The sequence below is a fragment of the Silene latifolia genome, chromosome Y (genome assembly GCF_048544455.1).
Source record: "Silene latifolia isolate original U9 population chromosome Y, ASM4854445v1, whole genome shotgun sequence".
Classification (NCBI taxonomy): Eukaryota; Viridiplantae; Streptophyta; class Magnoliopsida; order Caryophyllales; family Caryophyllaceae; genus Silene; species Silene latifolia.
In genome coordinates, this window is record NC_133538.1 from 447,997,294 (window position 1) to 448,017,801 (window position 20,508).

Genomic DNA, 20,508 nt, shown 5'->3' on the forward strand with positions numbered 1-20,508 from the left:
ATCCATAGAGTCGATTCTTTTGACTATCGACTGTCTCTTGAGATTAAGGCAGATTTTGGGTGACTTTGGTTTCTTTCTCACGGTCATCCGTAACAGGGGGCCAAGTAGATTGTTTCTGGGTCATTTCATGTTTGTGCTTAGATCGGCGAGTCGAGTTGAAGGAAATATTCAGCCTTTATCGGTACTCGATATTTCTCGGGGCCACTCGAGGAGTCATGAATGAAATGCATGGCCATGCTCGAATACGAATCGTTTTATCGCTTAAGTTACTCTCTAGTCGGGGAAACCACTCATGATACAGATCGATTGTAAAATACGACCTTTGCGGATCAGGATCTGCAAATTGTTTTACATTGAGTGGGAGAAATTTTAAATGGATATGAGAATCGGTTATCGCACATACACTTGTACGGACAAGTGGGAGTTTGTTGGAGCCGTGTCCTCCAGTTAGTGCGGATAACGTTATTGCACATACACTTGTACGGACAAGTGGGAGCTTGTTGGGGCTGGTGTCCTCTACAGTTAGTGCAATAACATTTAAATCTCTAAAAGGATCAAAGGGTATACTTTTGTATTATCATCAGTTGCTCCACGTTTATCAATAACGGTTGGCTTGCTAGATAAGTTTGACGTTATTGTCATACAGATGGCGAAGATCAACTGGTCCCTAAAAGTCACACCTATAGGATACGTTTGAGAGATGTGACAGTATGAAAATACAGTCATGTTGATGCCTAATATGACTAAGCAGTTAGTCGGAGTTATTATTGACTAATAATTAGTCAAACGCGATGTTGAGATATTTATTTAATACGGATTAAATAATAATGGCTAAGGCGAATAAAGCAGTTAATTAGTAAATTGAATATAAACGATTATATTTAATTAATGTATATTGAATTAATTAATTGTACAATATTGTCATTGTCGGACAAGTATTAATATATCGACTGGGTCATGTTACTAGTTGATATTTTAATAACCGATAACCGATGACGATTTATAATAAAATCCCGTCATATACATTTTAGCATTTGGAGTCGGACCACGAGTTACAAATAAGGAGAAAGTGAAAGCCCACTCCCTCCCTTGTGATCTCGGTTTGGACGAAGTAACAAAAGGAGAGAGCCTCTCTCCTTTTGACCTAAGGCATTTCATTTACACACAAATTAGGGTTTCGGGGCAATTTTCTCTGAAATTCTAGATCTCACATCGAAAACCTCACAAAAACTCTCTCAATATTGCAAGGCAATTAAAGAGTACTTTCTAGCACAAGGGGCATAGTCTCAGACGGTCTTGGGTGCAACGATTAGGAGGAAATCTACATTGATTTCTGTTCACTAGGCCGAATTGCATAGGACCCGAGGTTGATTCTTGTTCTTTATCGTTTTCTCTTGTATTTTTGTTTTATGACAATAATCACATGTTAAAGTTACGTTATAGTCCTAAAATTCAAGGGAATTTTACGGATATTTCCCTACACTCAGTTGTGACAGGACCTTGTTTGGTTGGAATGTATTTGCGGTAGTTAGAATTGTCTATCATATTAGTTGCATGCATGTTTATGAGGGTCGTAGTTTAGGTGAGCGGCTATTTCTCTTCCTCTCTTACATATATATGCTTACCCTTTGCTTCATGAGAGAAGAGTGACCCGTGAGAGTCCAATTTTAAAGGTTTTGCAAGGTTGACGGTTCATCTTTATTTTTAACGACTACATAACTCGTTTGCATGATTCATATTGCTAATTGATTGTTGGTTTTAGCATTAAATTGGTTTAGGCTTTATAGTTACATTTCGCTCTGAGATTGAAATCGTTCCATTAGGTCATAGGATCGAGTCTAGTTCTTGCTTGGGGACAAGCAAGGGTTTGGTTTGGGGAAGTTTGATGCGTGTCCTAAATATGATGTTTTACACCCTATTTCACACGCATTTCAGAGCTCAAATATGTAGTTTATGCTACTATTTTTCCTATTTCCGTCTACTTTCATGTTTTTGTGTAATATTGCAGAAATGTGAAGAATCCAGCGGAAATCGAGCCGAATCCGTCCCTAAGTACTTAGCATTGCATTTGACATGAAGTAGTGACTCGAGAGATGAATTTGATGCGCATTTCAAGGCCTGAAAGATATATTTGCGAGAGTTTTAGAAGCGGATTACCAGCTACAGTGGTCTATAGACTGACCTACGTGGTCTATAGACTATCAGAGTGCTGAATAGAAGTCTGGAGGAAAGAGAAACAGTCGATCGACTGACCTACATGGTCGATCGACCATAGCACGATTCTTAAATAAGATCAGAAGCTACTGTTCAGCGAGGGTCAGTCGATCGACTGATGTCCATGGTCGATCGACCACCCCACGAGCTGACGGAAATTAGAAGACGCGAGAAAGCCCAAAGTAATTAGGTTTTAGGAATAAGTTACGTAAGACTTTCTATATAACGTAACCCTATGTTTCAGAAGAGCAGGAGGTCATGAGGGATCGAGTTCCTATCATACGTATCTTTAGTTTACATACAATAAAATACATTAGCTATTTGTGGTTTAGAATTCTCCATAAAGTTCGTACCTTACTTTCTGATTCATCGCTTGTTCCTTTGCTTCGGTAATCCTAATTTCAGTATTGTTTTATTCGTTTTCGTTAGTATTAGTTCTTGCTAGTTAGAATCCAAAGCCCTAGTTACAGTTTTATGCGAATTTATTCATTCAATTATTTCAATTATGCAATCCATTATGCTTATTATTAAATTAGTTCTTGTTATTTGTGTAAATATGTCTATCTAAACACCCCGTGCTAAGATGTAGGGGATCTATTGCGTAGATGGCATTAGCATAGGTGACCCCAAATTAGGGCTTGGTCGATCGACTGGCTTAACTGGTCGATCGACTGAGCCGGTTTGTCGATCGACTGGGGTAGCTGGTTGATCGACCGACTTCGTGTCTGATTAGCACCGTTTGATTCGTTAAGTGCAATATTTAGCAATGAGACCGAGAGGAGACTTGTTAGATGCTTAGTTTTGACCTACCCGTAGATCGAGAGATAGGGAGGGGCATCAGTTAATGAACTGAGACGACTAAATTGCTGAGATCGAGAGATAATGTAATTTAGGCTTTAGGAATCACTAATCGGGGCGAGAGCTAGCATTAGTGAGACCTAGGGACTAGTAGCATAGGCCGAAAGGAGCTACTAGTTAACTTGGACCGAGAGGACTTGTTTTACCCATCCTACACGACTGTATTTCGGACTTACCTAGGATTGTGTGCCATCGCAGCTATAGTGAACCAACCGTCTTAGCATTTCTTTTATCATTGTTTACATCCTTTATTACTTTTATTTGCTTATTTAGTTTATGTTATTAGATTTAGATTTAATTCATATCAAAACCCCCCTCAAACTGTTTCCCGTAGACTAGAATTAAAAGCAACTATTATCTCCCTACCTCCCTGCGGATCGACCCTTACTACCGCTTGCTAGTTGTAGTTTGGAAATTATAAATACTATTTTTGATACTCACATCGACAGGTATCAATTATATTGGGGGGATTGTTTGGAATTGTGCATGATGGATAATATATGATTGTTGGTTGGTTGTATTGAGATGATTTGACTACCTCAGCTCGTGACTGAGATGATTTGATTATTAACTACCTCAGTCGTGTCTGAGATGAATTATACTATTGGTTTCCTCAGCCTCGTGTCTGAGATGGTAAGAATGTTGTATAGCTCAATTGTTTGCATATCATATCATAAGCACTTGCATTGGTTTCCCCAGGCTGGTTCTTCAGGACTTGTCTCTGGGATATTATTGAGATTACCCCGGCCAGGGATTGGCGGGATGAATGGGAGCGTCGGAGGATTGATCATGAGCATGCATTGCATTTGCATTTTATATTATCTTGTATTCATTTATTGTTGTTGTTTAGCTATTCCTATACCTCGTGGTTGACATTGTATTCGTGAACACTTGTGATGAACCATAATGAGGAGCAGATTTGACATGTACTAAAGATTAGATGACTTGGGAGTTATGGGATGCGTGAGGACTTGGCCAGTCTACCTAGAAGTTTAAACCACATAGATTATTTAATCACTTTAATTATTTCCGCTGCGAGTTGTATCTTATTTCATATCAAGTTTAGTTTGGTTAATTTGTAATAAACACGTAATCGCTAAAGTTTTAATTAAAGTACTTTGGTGAGTTGGACTTTGTTATTCACTACCTCAGAAAACCGAGATGGTAACACTCTCATTTACTTAGGATGTCAAGCTAAAGAGTCATGAATAAATGGGGGTGTTACAAAGTGGTATCAGAGCAAAACGATCCTCAGGCCTAAAAAATGAATAATAATGAAATTAGGATGTGTCTAAATAAACTGAACCCCGGGTAGAAACTGTTAGGAGCCTATCTTAGTGCGGTTAAGAAGCGCGCCTTAATACGTACCTTGACCCTTCCAGCTTTGCACCGGTTACCTTGATAGATATTACAGTGTGGAGTACTTTAAAATAAATATCGTTTATTTGTCTTAGGAGTTTTGTTGCCTTGTTTGAATATTGTTTTCATGACTGCGGTTACGGGGACGTAACCTTACTTTTACGGTGAAGGGATGTGATATGATTTTTTAAAGCATTGGTATAAACATGTGGATATGAGAAAAGTATGTTGGCATGTATTTAGGAGGACTAATTGTGATTAACATGTGAAGTATTACGGAAAATGCGTGAAATTGTGAGGAATGTGACTTGGTTGATTTCTCGTAATTTTATCCTTGATTGCTTTTGTTGCCATTTACTGACTGTCTAATATCCTTATACGGTATTTTTATGTGTGATAGTTTTGTGAGTTAGCTTTCATATGCCACCGGCCTCATGCTTAAATAATATACGGTCTAGGAGTAATAAATATTTTAGTGGATAGTGGTCAAAATATTCCTGTACAGTGATGTTTTCGTGCCATGTTTTTGTAAAATTTTCCATTTAAAAGGAACGTATTGTTTAGTTATGATTCTAACTCCACTATTTAAAAGATTCGTATATGTTTCTAAATTGATAAGCGACATTACAAGATATTATTATGACATTTTATAGTGGTTTTTGCAAGTTAACCTAAGTTTCTGATAAGTTGCTGTAAAATTTCTGTTTCGACCAAATAATTTGTAAAATGCGTTATAAATTGACCTTATGAGTTTTTGACTTGATTATTTCTCTCATAATTCACTAGCTCTCTGTATTTTCTAAATAGTATAAGTTGTCAAGGAGTAATCAAATTATTAGTTATTAATGATTTTGGGAAATTGTAACATGTTTTCCTTATCCTTGAAAATGTAAGTTGTGCTAAAAGTCTGAAGAATTGTTTCTTATTCCTTTAAAATTGGCATTTTGATGTTTTAAATTATGTGAAGTAGAATAAGATGTTTAGTGATATGTGGAATGTGTTGTCCTAAGCCTATATATATTTCCATTAACTGCATCCATGTTTAAGTTAGACTTCGGAGGGTCATATAACTAAGAAGAGATTAACTAAACAGTTATGTGTATCTTTTATTATAGATTATTATTTATCCTGGCAATGAATTCGTCAGTAGTTAAATAAAAAAGTTGAGTTTAAATAAAGTTAGTTCGAATATACTATACATGTGGTTTGGCTATTTAAAATTAAATCGAAGATTGTTGTTATTCATTTATCCATCAATCAACGTTGTGTTGAAAAAAAATAGTTGTCTTATGTTACAATGTGTATTACATGTTTTGTGATGTTACAACGAATGGTTTGTTTATTCCTTTTGTTTGATATCCCAAACTTCGAGGACGAAGTTTATTTTTAGGGGAAAGGAATTTGATACTACAAATATTTTGAGTTATTATTGTGATATCTTGTGATGAGATTGGTGTAGTTGATAATCGTAAAGTTGGATGGTGCTCAGTTGTGTGGATGTTTATAAATGTTGTTATAGTAGTTATGGGCGAACTTCGGGATGAAGTTCATTTTAAGGGGGAAAGACTGTATTAGCCCGTAATTTATGAGAATAATTTATATAATTTAAATAGTTAATTAATAGCATTTCTAATAATAATTACAAATAAGACGTTAATTAAATAACAAAGTAAGTAAGCGAGTAGGGAATTGAAATTAAAGCCAATTAAACCTTGGGCCGTGTGAAATAGATATGGGCTGTTTATATTAGGCCTAGTATGAGTAGTAGTCGGGTTTTAAAGCGGGATTTAATAATAATATAATAAGTATAATATTAATAGGTAATTCCAATAATAATTAGAATAAGGTAAAAGTTTCCTAATTGGACTCATATGCTCCCTAAACCTAGAGTATAAATACATTATAAATCTGAAAAGTAATTTATAAAATTAGAAGAAGTAGATTTAGAAGACGGAAGAGCAATTAGCGATGAAAGGTAAGATCATCTTATGAATTAATCAACACATATTTTATTTAATTAAAATCGTATAACATAACCATGACCATATAGCATGATTATGCCGTGACCTTAACCGTATCTCTGCCGTGGACCGTCTCGGCCTCACCAGACCTGCTATTGACCGACGTTGACTAACCTAGGCTGGGAACAAGGGCGGTTGTCATGGTGGTTGGGTGATTGTACCGAGTTGATTGAACTCGGGTTTTGAAACCCTATTGGATGAGTCGTGACCTGGGCATGGTGGGGTTATGTTGTGGTGGAGTAGTCGACCACAGTGGAGGTGTCAGGGTGGTGGGAACTGGTGGTTTGTGGCGGTGAAATAGGGGAAAACAGAGGAGTTGTCGTGGCTGTCTTAAGACGGGCACTGTGGCCGCATTAGTGACTGTACCTGGGAAAAGGGACCACCCCTGGAGTCACCATGAGATAGTGGTGTCAACGGTGGTGGACAGAGGTGGTAATGGTGGCTGTGGTGGTGTTGACGTGGGGTTCTTTACATGGTGTTTGTCGATGCCGGGTTTTCGGTAATTAGTAATGTTCGTGATTGTTGTTGCTAGGGCGTGACGTTATGAGTTGTAGGGGACGGTTGGGCTGGTGGTTGGAGTCATCAGGAGTCGTGGTAGTGTGGCTAGTGGTGGTTGATGGTGTGGTGTCTCTAGGTGGCTGGTAGGGCGTGTATGGTGGCTACAAAGGAGGGGTGATGTACACTGGTTATAAACCGTGTGTATAAAGGAGTGTTTGCGGTTGTTTCATGGGGTATGTGGATTGTTTAATGGTTTTGGGTTTATTTATTTGAGTCGGGTTTGTATTTGAATCTGATTTTTAATATCGTAGACCTTTAATAATAATAATAATTAATTAATTTGAATAATGAATATAATTTATAATTATTAAATAATAGTGGAAGGTAATAATTAATAATTGACACTACGCCAAATAAGACCTTCAATAACGGTCAGATAATGCAATTACTGTTGTTAAATAAAACACGGAACGGTTATTGCAATGATTGTTGTTAAATATGTATCACGGTTGTATACAATTACGCGACCGTTATATAACATCAGTAACGGATCTATAATGTCGTTATCACAACTCAAGAACCGTTATAAAATGGTTGTTAAATATGTTTATGACAACGGGTATACTTTTAAGAAACCGTTATTAATTATTAATAACAGTTTCAAACCCGTTGTCCTAGTTTACTATTGACAGCGGTTTAGTGGTTCTAAAACCGTTGTTAAATATTATATATGATAATGGTTCATTTCGTTATCTTATTTAATTAAATGTCAAAATTTAACAACGGTTTTATTGCATACTAAACCGTTGTTATATTTATCAATTGACAACGGTATTTAACCATTATCTGTTTTTATTGATGAAACGTTGACAACGGTTCTTCGTAAATAAACCGTTGTTAACGTTTTGAACTCGACAACGGTTATCGTTCGTTATCTTATATATTTGGCGGTTTGAATGGGAGGGAAAAGATGTCAACGGTTATTTATCTAAATAAAACCGTTGTCAAATAATTGTTTGCTACGGGTTGTTTTTAACCGTTATCGTTTTTAATTATTTAAAAAAAATGATTTTAGCTTGTTCTAGCAGCTGCGGAAATGCTATTTTTTCAGCAGCGTTTGTAGCAGCTGCTGGAATGCTATTTTTCAGCTGCTGTTGAAAATAGCTGTAACACCCCGGTTTATGAAGGAGCCTTAGGCAAGACATTCCCTAATAAACCGGACTGTTACCAACTCGGTTTCCCGAGGTAGTGAATAACAAATTAAACTCCAAGGCAAATTATATGAATACTTTAACTTAATTATAACAAAACTTCTTTTACATCAAATTACAAGAATTAACATGAATAAAAGTGAAAGTCTTCTAAATAGTGATCTAGCTACTAAGTCTTCCGATCCAGTGCCTCACGCCCATCCAGCTCCCGTCCTATCTCTTAAACCTGTCAAGTCTGCTCGCCAATAATTGGGTCGTCACAGGTGTTCACGAATACACAGAGTCAACCACGAGGTTGAGTAGGGAAAACAATGAAACAACAAAATATGATATGTATGATGCATGCTCCTCCGTCACCTCCATCTCCATCTCAACTCACATCTCATAACTCATAACCCGAACGCCCATACCATACCGATCCCCGGTAGACTATATATATCGACCGTAGTCGATCTCGCTTCCTTGTGAGGACACCAGGGCAAGTCCTGCAGAACCCGCCTGGGCCTTATCACAACATCACCATCACCACACCACGTCACCACAACATCCTCCATCTCCAATGCATATGAATGCTCAGCAGTAAACAATGCAATACAATATGTATACCAATGAATGAAATCATGTCGGGTACCAAATGTTGTGATAACACACTCAACACGAACCATTCAGTCGACCATATTATAGCGTAATCAACAACCACGAATCAAGTCACGTTCACAACTTGGTCATATGAAACACAAACAAGTCAACACAATTCAATAACACGATAAGAAGTCAAGTGTATTTCCCTACCTCCAAGTGCCAGCAAATCCAAGCTCACACAAGCAATCAATTATGAACCTTCACATATCCATCACCTACATAACATAATTATATATAATTACCACCTACTCAATCAAATAATCATGCACATAACCTAGACTCATCATAACTTAGTAGGAATATCCACTTAAAGAACAAACACGATTTTTCCTGATTTTCCAGCACATGACAGACTCGGAATAAAATACATAACTAATTCCAGAAAAATCAAATTGATACAAGGCCAATTGAATTGGAACCCCATGAGTCTTAGATACAAATTATATCTAACGTGTTTTTCCCAAATTCCATACTTATCAAGGGTTTCCAGACTGATTTCCAAAAACTGACAGAAACCGTCGCATAAAAAGTATTGATTCATAAAACGAGTTTAAAACATTATTTTTCAGAAATTCCAAATCCTATTATCATCTAGACTATACAAAGATTATGTATGAAGAAGCCTCATAACTGAATCGACATAAAAATTAAGGTTTCAAATCATTTTCCACAACCAAATCAGATTCGCGGACTTTTCAGCGACATGTTCATAAATAAATCACCTAGGACAAACCACAAAGAATTTGACTATGATATTTTATATGCATAAACTAGACATCAAATAAACAGGACTCTCTTTTCAAACTTTTCGAAAAAAACGATTTTAAAATAGTATAAACAATGGAATGAAATCGACTTACAAACAGGGAATCGAATTAGGTTGGAATCGATGAGCAATCTTCAATCAAATGCAAGGATCGTGTGTGTGTGTGTGTGTTGGTGTGCGTCGAAGAGAGGGAGGCGGGTGAGATGAGGGTTGTGTAGTGTTAGGGTAAAAATTAGGTTAAGAATTAGGTAAAAACATGATGTTGGGTGTTGGGTTAAACATGTTATTGGGTAAACTCCAATGGGTCGAGGGTAAATGGGTTAGCACACATCTCGAATTCCATGTAAACCCGTCTCAATTAACTTACGAAACAACTCGATCTTACGATACAACGCGAGTCAAGTAAAATAACTTAACGTAATTATCGTCTAAACAATTACCCGACTTAAATAGTAAAATAAAATACGGAGTATTACGCCTCTTCCCCCTTAAAATGAACTTCGCCCCGAAGTTCGCTCATCTATCAAACCTCCAAGCATCACCGTGGGTACCAAAACAGATTTTCTAGTATAAGAACTCAAGAACTAACTTAGGCCCATAAAACAAAATGTTACATTCTACCCTCCTAAAAAGAAAGTTACGTCCCTAACTTACTTCATGCAAACATATCACCACGAATCATTCCATCATCCTACTACCGTTGTTCACCTCGACCTATTAGAGCACCATACCAGTAGTTTAACTACACGCTTCTCTTACACATCAACCAACTAACATAAGTAAGAACACAACATAGAGAACTCATTTGCATGGGTACACCCAACGAAACATCAACTTAATCAAACCACAATCTATAAACAAGTGCAACATAACATTAAGATTTTACAATCCTACCCAACTAAAAACATGGTTACGTCCTCGTAACCTCTTTTCAACTTTCATATACGTATGCAACAAAATCACTGTCAACAACATGTAACAGAAAAGAACACATGATAAGAGACTGCGCCTTAACATTAAAGTCGAAAACAAGGTTTTATTATGGAATTAACTGATTGTCAACAAGTAACACTTATTACTTAGCTCATGCTTAACTTAAAAACACAACATCAAACTAAAAGAACAACAAGAAAGGAGCTAAAGGTTTACACGGTTTCATAACAGATCGATCATGGTGTTACTAGCTCTAACCTAACAGTCCTAGGTCTTGCTTACTCGATTCTCGGTGACTTCTATGTCATTCCCTTCCTGGTTCACCTCTTCCCAAAGTCCGGTTTGGATGGTTCATCGTACTTTCGGCATCGGTACATTAGCATAAAATTCGTATCTCAGTCGCTTTGATATAAAGTCAAAGGTATGCTCGGGCGGGTAATTGGCCCCGCCGCAGTAATTGGGGTCACGGCATAACCTCATGCAATGGGTGGACAACTCTCTCATATAGAAGTGTTTGCTGTCCCTTAGTATGTCAGAGTCAGGGATAGTATCAATAAGGGTATACGCTCTTAACGAGTATTAGTTAAGTACTCGTGGTGCCCATTATGGCCATACTTGTCCATGGCAAAGACAAAAGTTCTCACAAAGCTCATTGAAGTCAGTATCAAGTGACATGTAACAGTCTCGCGGGTGTACATTGTAGGGATCCATCCTACAGAGTTAAAAGCTAAACAAATTAGGACATAAGGGTGATACCGTAGAAGGTGTTAAGATACAGGATTCATTCACGTGGTTTAAGTGTGCGAAAGTTATATAACAAGTTTTCGTAGTAGTAGTTGTTGTAGTACCAGGTTTTGGTCAACTCAAGATTATCACAGTTCGCATTATCTACTAGAGAACAACAACCTTAGAAAGATCAACCATAAGGATATACATATACCAGCATATAATTTTAACATTGACCCCACCAAATTCCTCTCTCAAGTCAAAACTATTACTAATTCCGAACAATTGATCCATATGCGCATTCATTCCGCCCTACCACTAACAATCACCAGGAGTATTAAAACATGCTGCACATATGCACTACTTAAGCACTTTGAAACCACGGAAAACATAACATGTAATCAAAACCATTTGACTCATCAGCTATGCAACACGAATTAGTCAGTTTGCATGATGTAAATTCTGAAAACATATTTCCCAATAAAAGTAACAACATATGATCCATGACAACAACAACATTACTTCCATATAACACATGTGTTTAACATTTTAGCAACCTTATCGTTCAATTGTGTCCAAAGAACGTAGTATAACTCATTTTCAAAGAAACAAAAGATATCGCATAATTAGCTTAAACATACACATTTGCCTTCATATACTTTGTAGGACATTATCTATGATAAAAGATTAGCAACTTGAACAACTTCTCCGATTTGCACAATTTGAATAATTAGGCAACTCGTAGGCTCAACTAATTGTATCTATAACGACTATCATTTAAACCAACGCATATCATGTGAATCATAAAAGGGTTATCCCATCATAATTGGCCAACATAGCTGACGTAAGAAAATTTCCGTCAAAATAATCACCTTAGCATTTCGTGACAATACAACTATGAACATATCCAATAAGGAACAACGACACTATTTTATTATCATAACATAAGTTTAGGTTCAATCAATAAATTAATGCAATGAAAGTAATAAGTATAACTATAGGCACACAGACTCACATAAAAGACATTAGAACCCAGATGACATCGTACATGTGAACATTTAGACATACTCATTACTACCATCCATGTGTAAACATTTAAACATAATTATTATAAATATTCACGCGAGTATATTAGAACAGTCAAGTTAACATTTAACGCCACCAACTTTACCAAGATATGACAATATAGTTTTATATTTATATATATCCGACCACTATACAAGTATGATGAACACACCAGAGATATTACAACATGCCAAACATATATAAAATATGCAACAACTGGACTCGTATAAAATATTTCACCCTCGATTAAGGATCAGATTAAGCTATTCAATTTCACTCATACTATCATGCCAACAATGTTATAAACTAAACTTTAATTTTTTTTTTATCACTTGTTAAGATACATAACCAATAAATATGTGTGCTACTATCATCATATAAGGACACTATAATTTCACATTAATAAGGCTCATGAAATAATCGAACAACTGTATGAAAACTCAACATAGAATTCACATTTTAAAAGTTATGATTCACGTGGTAACTTCCAAAAATCACGAATAAATAACCGTTCAACGAAAACTTGAGTTATATTACATTTTTATAACATACAGAGAGTTAATAATTCGTGAGAAAAAGAATGAGGTCCAAAGCTCAAGAATTCAATTTTTAAAGGATTTTACAACTCAGTTGGTCCAAACAAGTATGTGACAGCAATTGGTCCGAAACTTGGGTCAGTTTGTAAAACTTACCATTTAATATAGAGATATCAAGAATTTTCGTGGCTTATCAATTTGAAAACATATGCGAATCTTCTGATCGATGGAGTTGGAATTATACAAAAATTATTAATACAATTTAAATGAGGATTTTTACAAAATCGTTGGTCAAAACATCACTGCACAGAACTTCCTGACCACAGCCCACTAAAATATTTATTACTCCTAATCCGTATATCCTATAAGCATGAAAACAACGCCAAATGAACACTAACTCACGAGACTATCCCTCAGAAAATTTTCATCCATAGGCGACAAACAAAAAACAAATGGCAGTAAGATCAATTAGAGAGTAAAATCAAACAAAACGTGTTTCAAAGACTAGGTCATTCATTTACTATGTTCCAAGCTCTTACAACCACACTATCGATACTAACCCATCCTAACTTAAATCTCACACTTTGTACTTACGTAAACATCTATCCCGTAGCATCCCTAAGCATCTCGATATACTCCTTACATCTAAATCACGATTGCTATGACTAGAAACATGCAATTCAATAGTGTTTCTCATTACTATCACAATACTATACTAGCATGGCTTCGGGATCACATAACCGCATATCACGAGACATAATAGCACTATCAACACGTCATTCGACATCCATCCAGATAAATATCATCAATTCGCAATTATTTTCACGCTCACGATTACCACAATCCAACAATTATCAACCTGAACACGAAATTTTTAATTCTCATCTCCACAACATCACATGATCACGCCATCATTCATACAAAATACTTACCGTAACGTTGTCCTGCAGCATGGTTAGAATATATGGGTCTCAAGGTGTACATCCACTCGATTATATCCAAGGTTTTCCTTCTAACTACCCCATTCACTCAATTTCTCTCGGGTTACCTGGTTCAAAACTGAGAGGGCAAAAGAGCACGCATTAAGGGCGCCTTCTTAACCGCACCGTGAGCTCCTAGCGCTTTATTCCCGGGGGTTCATTTTATTTAGACACATCCTACGTTCATTAGGTTCATTGGTTTAGGCCTGAGGATCGTTCGCTCTGATACCACTTTGTAACACCCCGGTTTATGAAGGAGCCTTAGGCAAGACATTCCCTAATAAACCGGATCATTTACCAACTCGGTTTCCCGAGGTAGTGAATAACAAATTAAACTCCAAGGCAAATTATATGAATACTTTAACTTAATTATAACAAAACTTCTTTTACATCAAATTACAAGAATTAACATGAATAAAAGTGAAAGTCTTCTAAATAGTGATCTAGCTACTAAGTCTTCCGATCCAGTGCCTCACGCCCATCCAGCTCCCGTCCTATCTCTTAAACCCGTCAAGTCCGCTTCGCCAATAATTGGGTCGTCACAGGTGTTCACGAATACACAGAGTCAACCACGAGGTTGAGTAGGGAAAACAATGAAACAACAAAATATGATATGTATGATGCATGCTCCTCCGTCACCTCCATCTCCATCTCAACTCACATCTCATAACTCATAACCCGAACGCCCCCATACCGATCCCCTTAGACTATATATATCGACCGTAGTCGATCCGCCACTCCTGGTTGAGGACACCAGGGCAAGTCCTGCAGAACCCGCCTGGGCCTTATCACAACATCACCATCACCACACCACGTCACCACAACATCCTCCATCTCCAATGCATATGAATGCTCAGCAGTAAACAATGCAATACAATATGTATACCAATGAATGAAATCATGTCAGGTACCAAATGTTGTGATAACACACTCAACACGAACCATTCAGTCGACCATATTATAGCGTAATCAACAACCACGAATCAAGTCACGTTCACAACTTGGTCATATGAAACACAAACAAGTCAACACAATTCAATAACACGATAAGAAGTCAAGTGTATTTCCCTACCTCCAAGTGCCAAAGAATCCAAGCTCACACAAGCAATCAATTATGAACCTTCACATATCCATCACCTACATAACATAATTATATATAATTACCACCTACTCAATCAAATAATCATGCACATAACCTAGACTCATCATAACTTAGTAGGAATATCCACTTAAAGAACAAACACGATTTTTCCTGATTTTCCAGCACATGACAGACTCGGAATAAAATACATAACTAATTCCAGAAAAATCAAATTGATACAAGGCCAATTGAATTGGAACCCCATGAGTCTTAGCTACAAATTATATCTAACGTGTTTTTCCCAAATTCCATACTTATCAAGGGTTTCCAGACTGATTTCCAAAAACTGACAGAAACCGTCGCATAAAAAGTATTGATTCATAAAACGAGTTTAAAACATTATTTTTCAGAAATTCCAAATCCTATTATCATCTAGACTATACAAAGATTATGTATGAAGAAGCCTCATAACTGAATCGACATAAAAATTAAGGTTTCAAATCATTTTCCACAACCAAATCAGATTCGCGGACTTTTCAGCGACATGTTCATAAATAAATCACCTAGGACAAACCACAAAGAATTTGACTATGATATTTTATATGCATAAACTAGACATCAAATAAACAGGACTCTCTTTTCAAACTTTTCGAAAAAAACGATTTTAAAATAGTATAAACAATGGAATGAAATCGACTTACAAACAGGGAATCGAATTAGGTTGGAATCGATGAGCAATCTTCAATCAAATGCAAGGATCGTGTGTGTGTGTGTGTGTTGGTGTGCGTCGAAGAGAGGGAGGCGGGTGAGATGAGGGTTGTGTAGTGTTAGGGTAAAAATTAGGTTAAGAATTAGGTAAAAACATGATGTTGGGTGTTGGGTTAAACATGTTATTGGGTAAACTCCAATGGGTCGAGGGTAAATGGGTTAGCACACATCTCGAATTCCATGTAAACCCGTCTCAATTAACTTACGAAACAACTCGATCTTACGATACAACGCGAGTCAAGTAAAATAACTTAACGTAATTATCGTCTAAACAATTACCCGACTTAAATAGTAAAATAAAATACGGAGTATTACAATAGCATTCCAGCAGCTGTGCACTGCAAAAATTCAATCCTGCATCAAAATATTACACCGCATGATCAATTAAATCCAGTTTCAAAACAGTACAAACAGGATGATCAAAAGCCAAAACACAACTTCCTCAAAAAAACAAAAGAAGCCAATACACAATGGCTCTATTTATATATATATATATATATATATATATACACATACGCACACGTATATAAAGCATGAGCAAACTATTGAGACTCCGCTAATGAAACAACATAACTGGCCTACATATTTCTCATCTGATTGATGTCCTCTGGCGAATATTCTGGGGCTTTGTTGAGTATTAGTGGAAACTACAATTCAAGATATACATAATCTAAATATATATAATACTTGGAAATACAGAATTGAACTTAATTTACGTCTGAAATAGTTTTTAAATCACACTAACCCGTATTGGAATGGTAGAAAGTTTTCCGTTGATAACCTTCCACATGGACTGACAAACGTAAAAGGCGTTGTTTGTCGTCTGGTGCTTTAGGAGACTATTATATAAATCACACACAAATCAGCTGAGTTAGATAATCAACCTCTCGCATAAACATTAATTAAATGATACGAGTAATTATTAAGAATACACTTACTAATAGAGTGATAAAATTGGGAACACTGTTGCTTTCATATTTCCCAAGTGGATATAATCTTTTTTTTACTTCAATAACACTAATTCATAAATATACACACATGACATTATTATTTGCATATATATGGCTCAAGTCATACAATAACAAATGACATTATTGAAAGTTGTAAACTAGCTAAGTTATAATCCTTACACAACAGTCAGAGGGTTTACCTTCGCGAGAGTCAATCCAGTACACTGTTTTTGGTTCCACTTGGATTGCCAGTAGCACCCAATGCTTCCTATTCAATTTGGGATATTGAACTGTTAATTTATTTACACGCATTTAAGCATGTTAATAATAAATTTATTGAACCGTGATTCATTACAATAATCACGTACTATACATACATATTCTCATTGTAGGGGGCAAGCCATAGTTTTTTGGACGACATCAACCGACGAGCGATACTATTGATTTGTTCTTCGTATGAAATTCTTTGCACAGAAAACGCCTTAGGACTCAAGAATCCGTAGGTGTGAATTGGGACCTTCAACTGAGCGAACTAATTATTAAGGTACCTATTACGCCACATGGAACGAAGATTGTTATTGTAATTGATAGATTAAACACACATCATTATTCGTTATTGGAAACGACTAAATAGTTTTATTAATAAAACTTATTTCATCCAAATCAAAATGTGAATAGCATCTAAATTGTCAAGGTCAACAATTTCCATCAGTTGTTGTGGGTCCAGTATGGCTATATCAAATGTGCCCATAATTTCCTTTTTAATGTTAATCATGACTACATCCCCTGTAGGTGACCTCTTTACAACTAGGTTGTGCAAAGCCTTCAGCGAAGCATTTTTCATTTTTTTCTTATATTCACACGATTCATAATACGAATCATAAGCAGGCTTGACTGCAACAACTTTCATTGTCATAGTAGTATTTGCTTTAGCTGCCATCATGGCTTTGCTTAACTTCTGCAAATGTAAAGATTAAAGTATTTACGATATGTTAATATTTATACCCTAATATATTTAAAGAACAAGTAATAATTAACGTCTTCATATAGGTACCTCGGGGATGACAACATTGATGAGGTTATCAGGCCATTGCACATAAGAGATTAGGGCTTCTTTCAAATAAGTGACCTCCTCATTAGGAAATGGTACTTTTACTTCCCCATACTCGTGTTTATATAATTGGGACACTTCCACTTTCCTGCAATTGTGACGAAGGGGTTTACCATGAAACTTAACTTGCTGAAGCCGGTCGTAATTGAACACGTATCCCCTGGAAACAAGAACAACTTTCGTTTTCCCCTGTAAATAGGACAGACGACAAGCCACCTTGCAATCGCCTTTCACGTCAGCTTTAATCAATTAGTACAGATACATTCACTACCTTTAATAAATTTCATAAGTAAAAAACATGTATGATAGGAATAATTATAAACTAGGAGCTATTACATTTTCGGTGTTGAGAAGAACATCTGATCATCAACTACCGCCACTTCATCCTGTGTCACGACCTTCCTGGCATCCTCTTCCTCTTCAACTGCCTGATATCGATCCTTGGCTCCCACCTCAGTCTCCTTTGCCATTTCCTTCTCCCTTGTCATGTCATCCTCGGCTTCCTTCTGTACGTTAACACTTGTCCATATAACACGTACTGATTTTACAAATCATATAACACACTGTATATAATACATAAATATTATTACCTCTTTTTCCTCCTCCTTCTCCTCCTCCTCCTCCCTCTTCTCCTCCTCCTCCTCCTCCTCCTGCTCCTCCTCCTCCTCCTCCTCCTCCTCCTCCTCCTCCTCCTCCTCCTCCTCCTCCTCCTCCTCCTCCTCCTCCTCCTCCTCCTCCTCCTCCTCCTCTACTTACTTTATGACTTCTTGAACCATATCCAACTCTTTTTCTGATGGTTTTCCCCAGTTTCCAACATTCTCACCATCAACCTAGCTATTTTTTGTAGCTGTGTAGTAGAAATTAATGTCAACATATATAGTTATAAATTACGTTAGTTCAAAAACAGTATTTATACGGTTACCTTCTTGGAATCTTCACCACTCATCATCCTTCGAGTAGTTTTTCCAAAATACTTAGTGATACCAACATGCGTCGATACCCCTCTCACACGACCTGGATGCTATGCTTTGCCGATTGCCCTAGCAAGAATGTCATCACGTCCTTCAGGCTTCCATTTTCCTTCCTGTACCTCCTTCTCACAGATCCTCTACATACACATAAAACCATTAAGCAACTCACAATTATATAACTCCGACCACCAGTGGTAGGAGTGACATATTTATTCAAACTTACAATTTTCTCTTTGATATCCTTTTCATATTCAGTTTCCGTCTTTCTATTCTTTGGTGTGTGACCTTCCACCCAAGCGTCGTGACGAATGAATTTTCCAAGCTTTGCCTACAATTCATTCATCACATTAATATCCTCTCAAAATATGTATGATTATTATGAACATATATAACATCCGACTAAAATACCTAATAATCTAATACTATAACAATTATGTACTTACAAGTTTCGTCTTAATCAATCTATAACCACCTTGAGAGCCGTAAAAGACAACATCAGATACTTCCGTTTCATGCAAACCCATGGGGGCAAATTATAGATGGCCAACCCAACTGGCTAAGTACTGTGTTCGGTACTCATGTTTCCATGAGGTTTCATTCCATCAGTGGAGAGCGCTAGACGAAAGTTCCTTGCTTCTTTGGCGAAGTCAGGATATTTAGCGTCAAACACTTTCCACTGTTGACCATCCGCTGGGTGTCTTAACTTTCCATCTTCAATCCTTCCACTATTATGCCAAGTCAACATTCTTGCATCTTCTTCATTCAAATAAATCCTTATGAATCTTGGTATTATTGGAAAATACAACAACACCTTAGCTGTGATCCCTTCCTTAGTCTTATAACGCCATACAGAGCAGCGTGGACAATATGATAATTTCTCATAATCTTTACAGTACAATATGCAGTCATTGAGACAGGCATATCTTTTCTCATATTCCCTGCCCAATTCTCTAATCATTGTTTTAGCCTCATATGTCCGACTCGGAAGAACATTACCGTCAGGAAGCATGTCACATAGCAAAGCTAGAAGATCCGTAAAACTCTTATCACTCCACCCATTTCCCCCCTTCAAGTTATATAACTTTACCACCGCGGAAAATTTGGTATACTTCTTACAACTAGTAAATAAAGGCATTTCAGATTGACTCAACTTCTCAATTAAATCATCAGTATTTTTTCCCCATCACCGGTAGATTCAAAATCATCGAATCCATCATCTTCAGCAAACTTCTCACCTAAAACAACTTTAGGTGTAGGTGAACGATTGTTTACACACACATCATATGCCCCATCCCCTATATCTAAACCAGTAGCTTCAGGTGTGTGATTATTTACCTCTACATCAGATTCCCCATCCTCATCCTCTAATTCTCCATGAAAAATCCAACCCTATAATCTCTACTGAAATTATTCTTTTATAAGTGTATTTTGACATTTGGGATAAGCAAAACCCTAATATTACCACATCTATTACAAGGGCAGGGGATTGATGAGTGGAGATGAAAATTTTCACTAACGAAATTGCAAAATTCAGCAATTCTATCATTATAAATGGGATCACCAATTTCACAATCAATCATCCAAGTACGACCCATATATAGGCCAGTACCTATGAAAATGAGATTACCTTTTTTAGGCTTTAAAGATTAATGACAGCGACGACGGCAAAGATGACTTGTTCACCATCAGTCACTCTATTATTAATACCTTTGAAATTTCATTTATTTTTAGAGTTGCATAATCTAAGATGGTTCTTATAAGTACCGTTGTAGTTGTGCATGCATGCATGAGGTGAATAATGGTCAAACAACCAATAAT

The 20,508-nt window shown here is 36.7% G+C and overlaps 1 long non-coding RNA gene across 1 annotated transcript; it reads right to left on the reverse strand.

Moving 5' to 3' along the window:
* Positions 1 to 8,268: 8,268 nt before the first annotated feature.
* On the reverse strand, positions 8,269 to 9,745 carry LOC141626974 (uncharacterized). Its single transcript, XR_012536537.1, has 3 exons — positions 9,664 to 9,745; positions 8,954 to 9,018; positions 8,269 to 8,396 (listed from the first exon to the last, which is right to left on the reverse strand). It is a non-coding gene; the product is annotated as an uncharacterized LOC141626974 (long non-coding RNA).
* Positions 9,746 to 20,508: the final 10,763 nt, after the last annotated feature.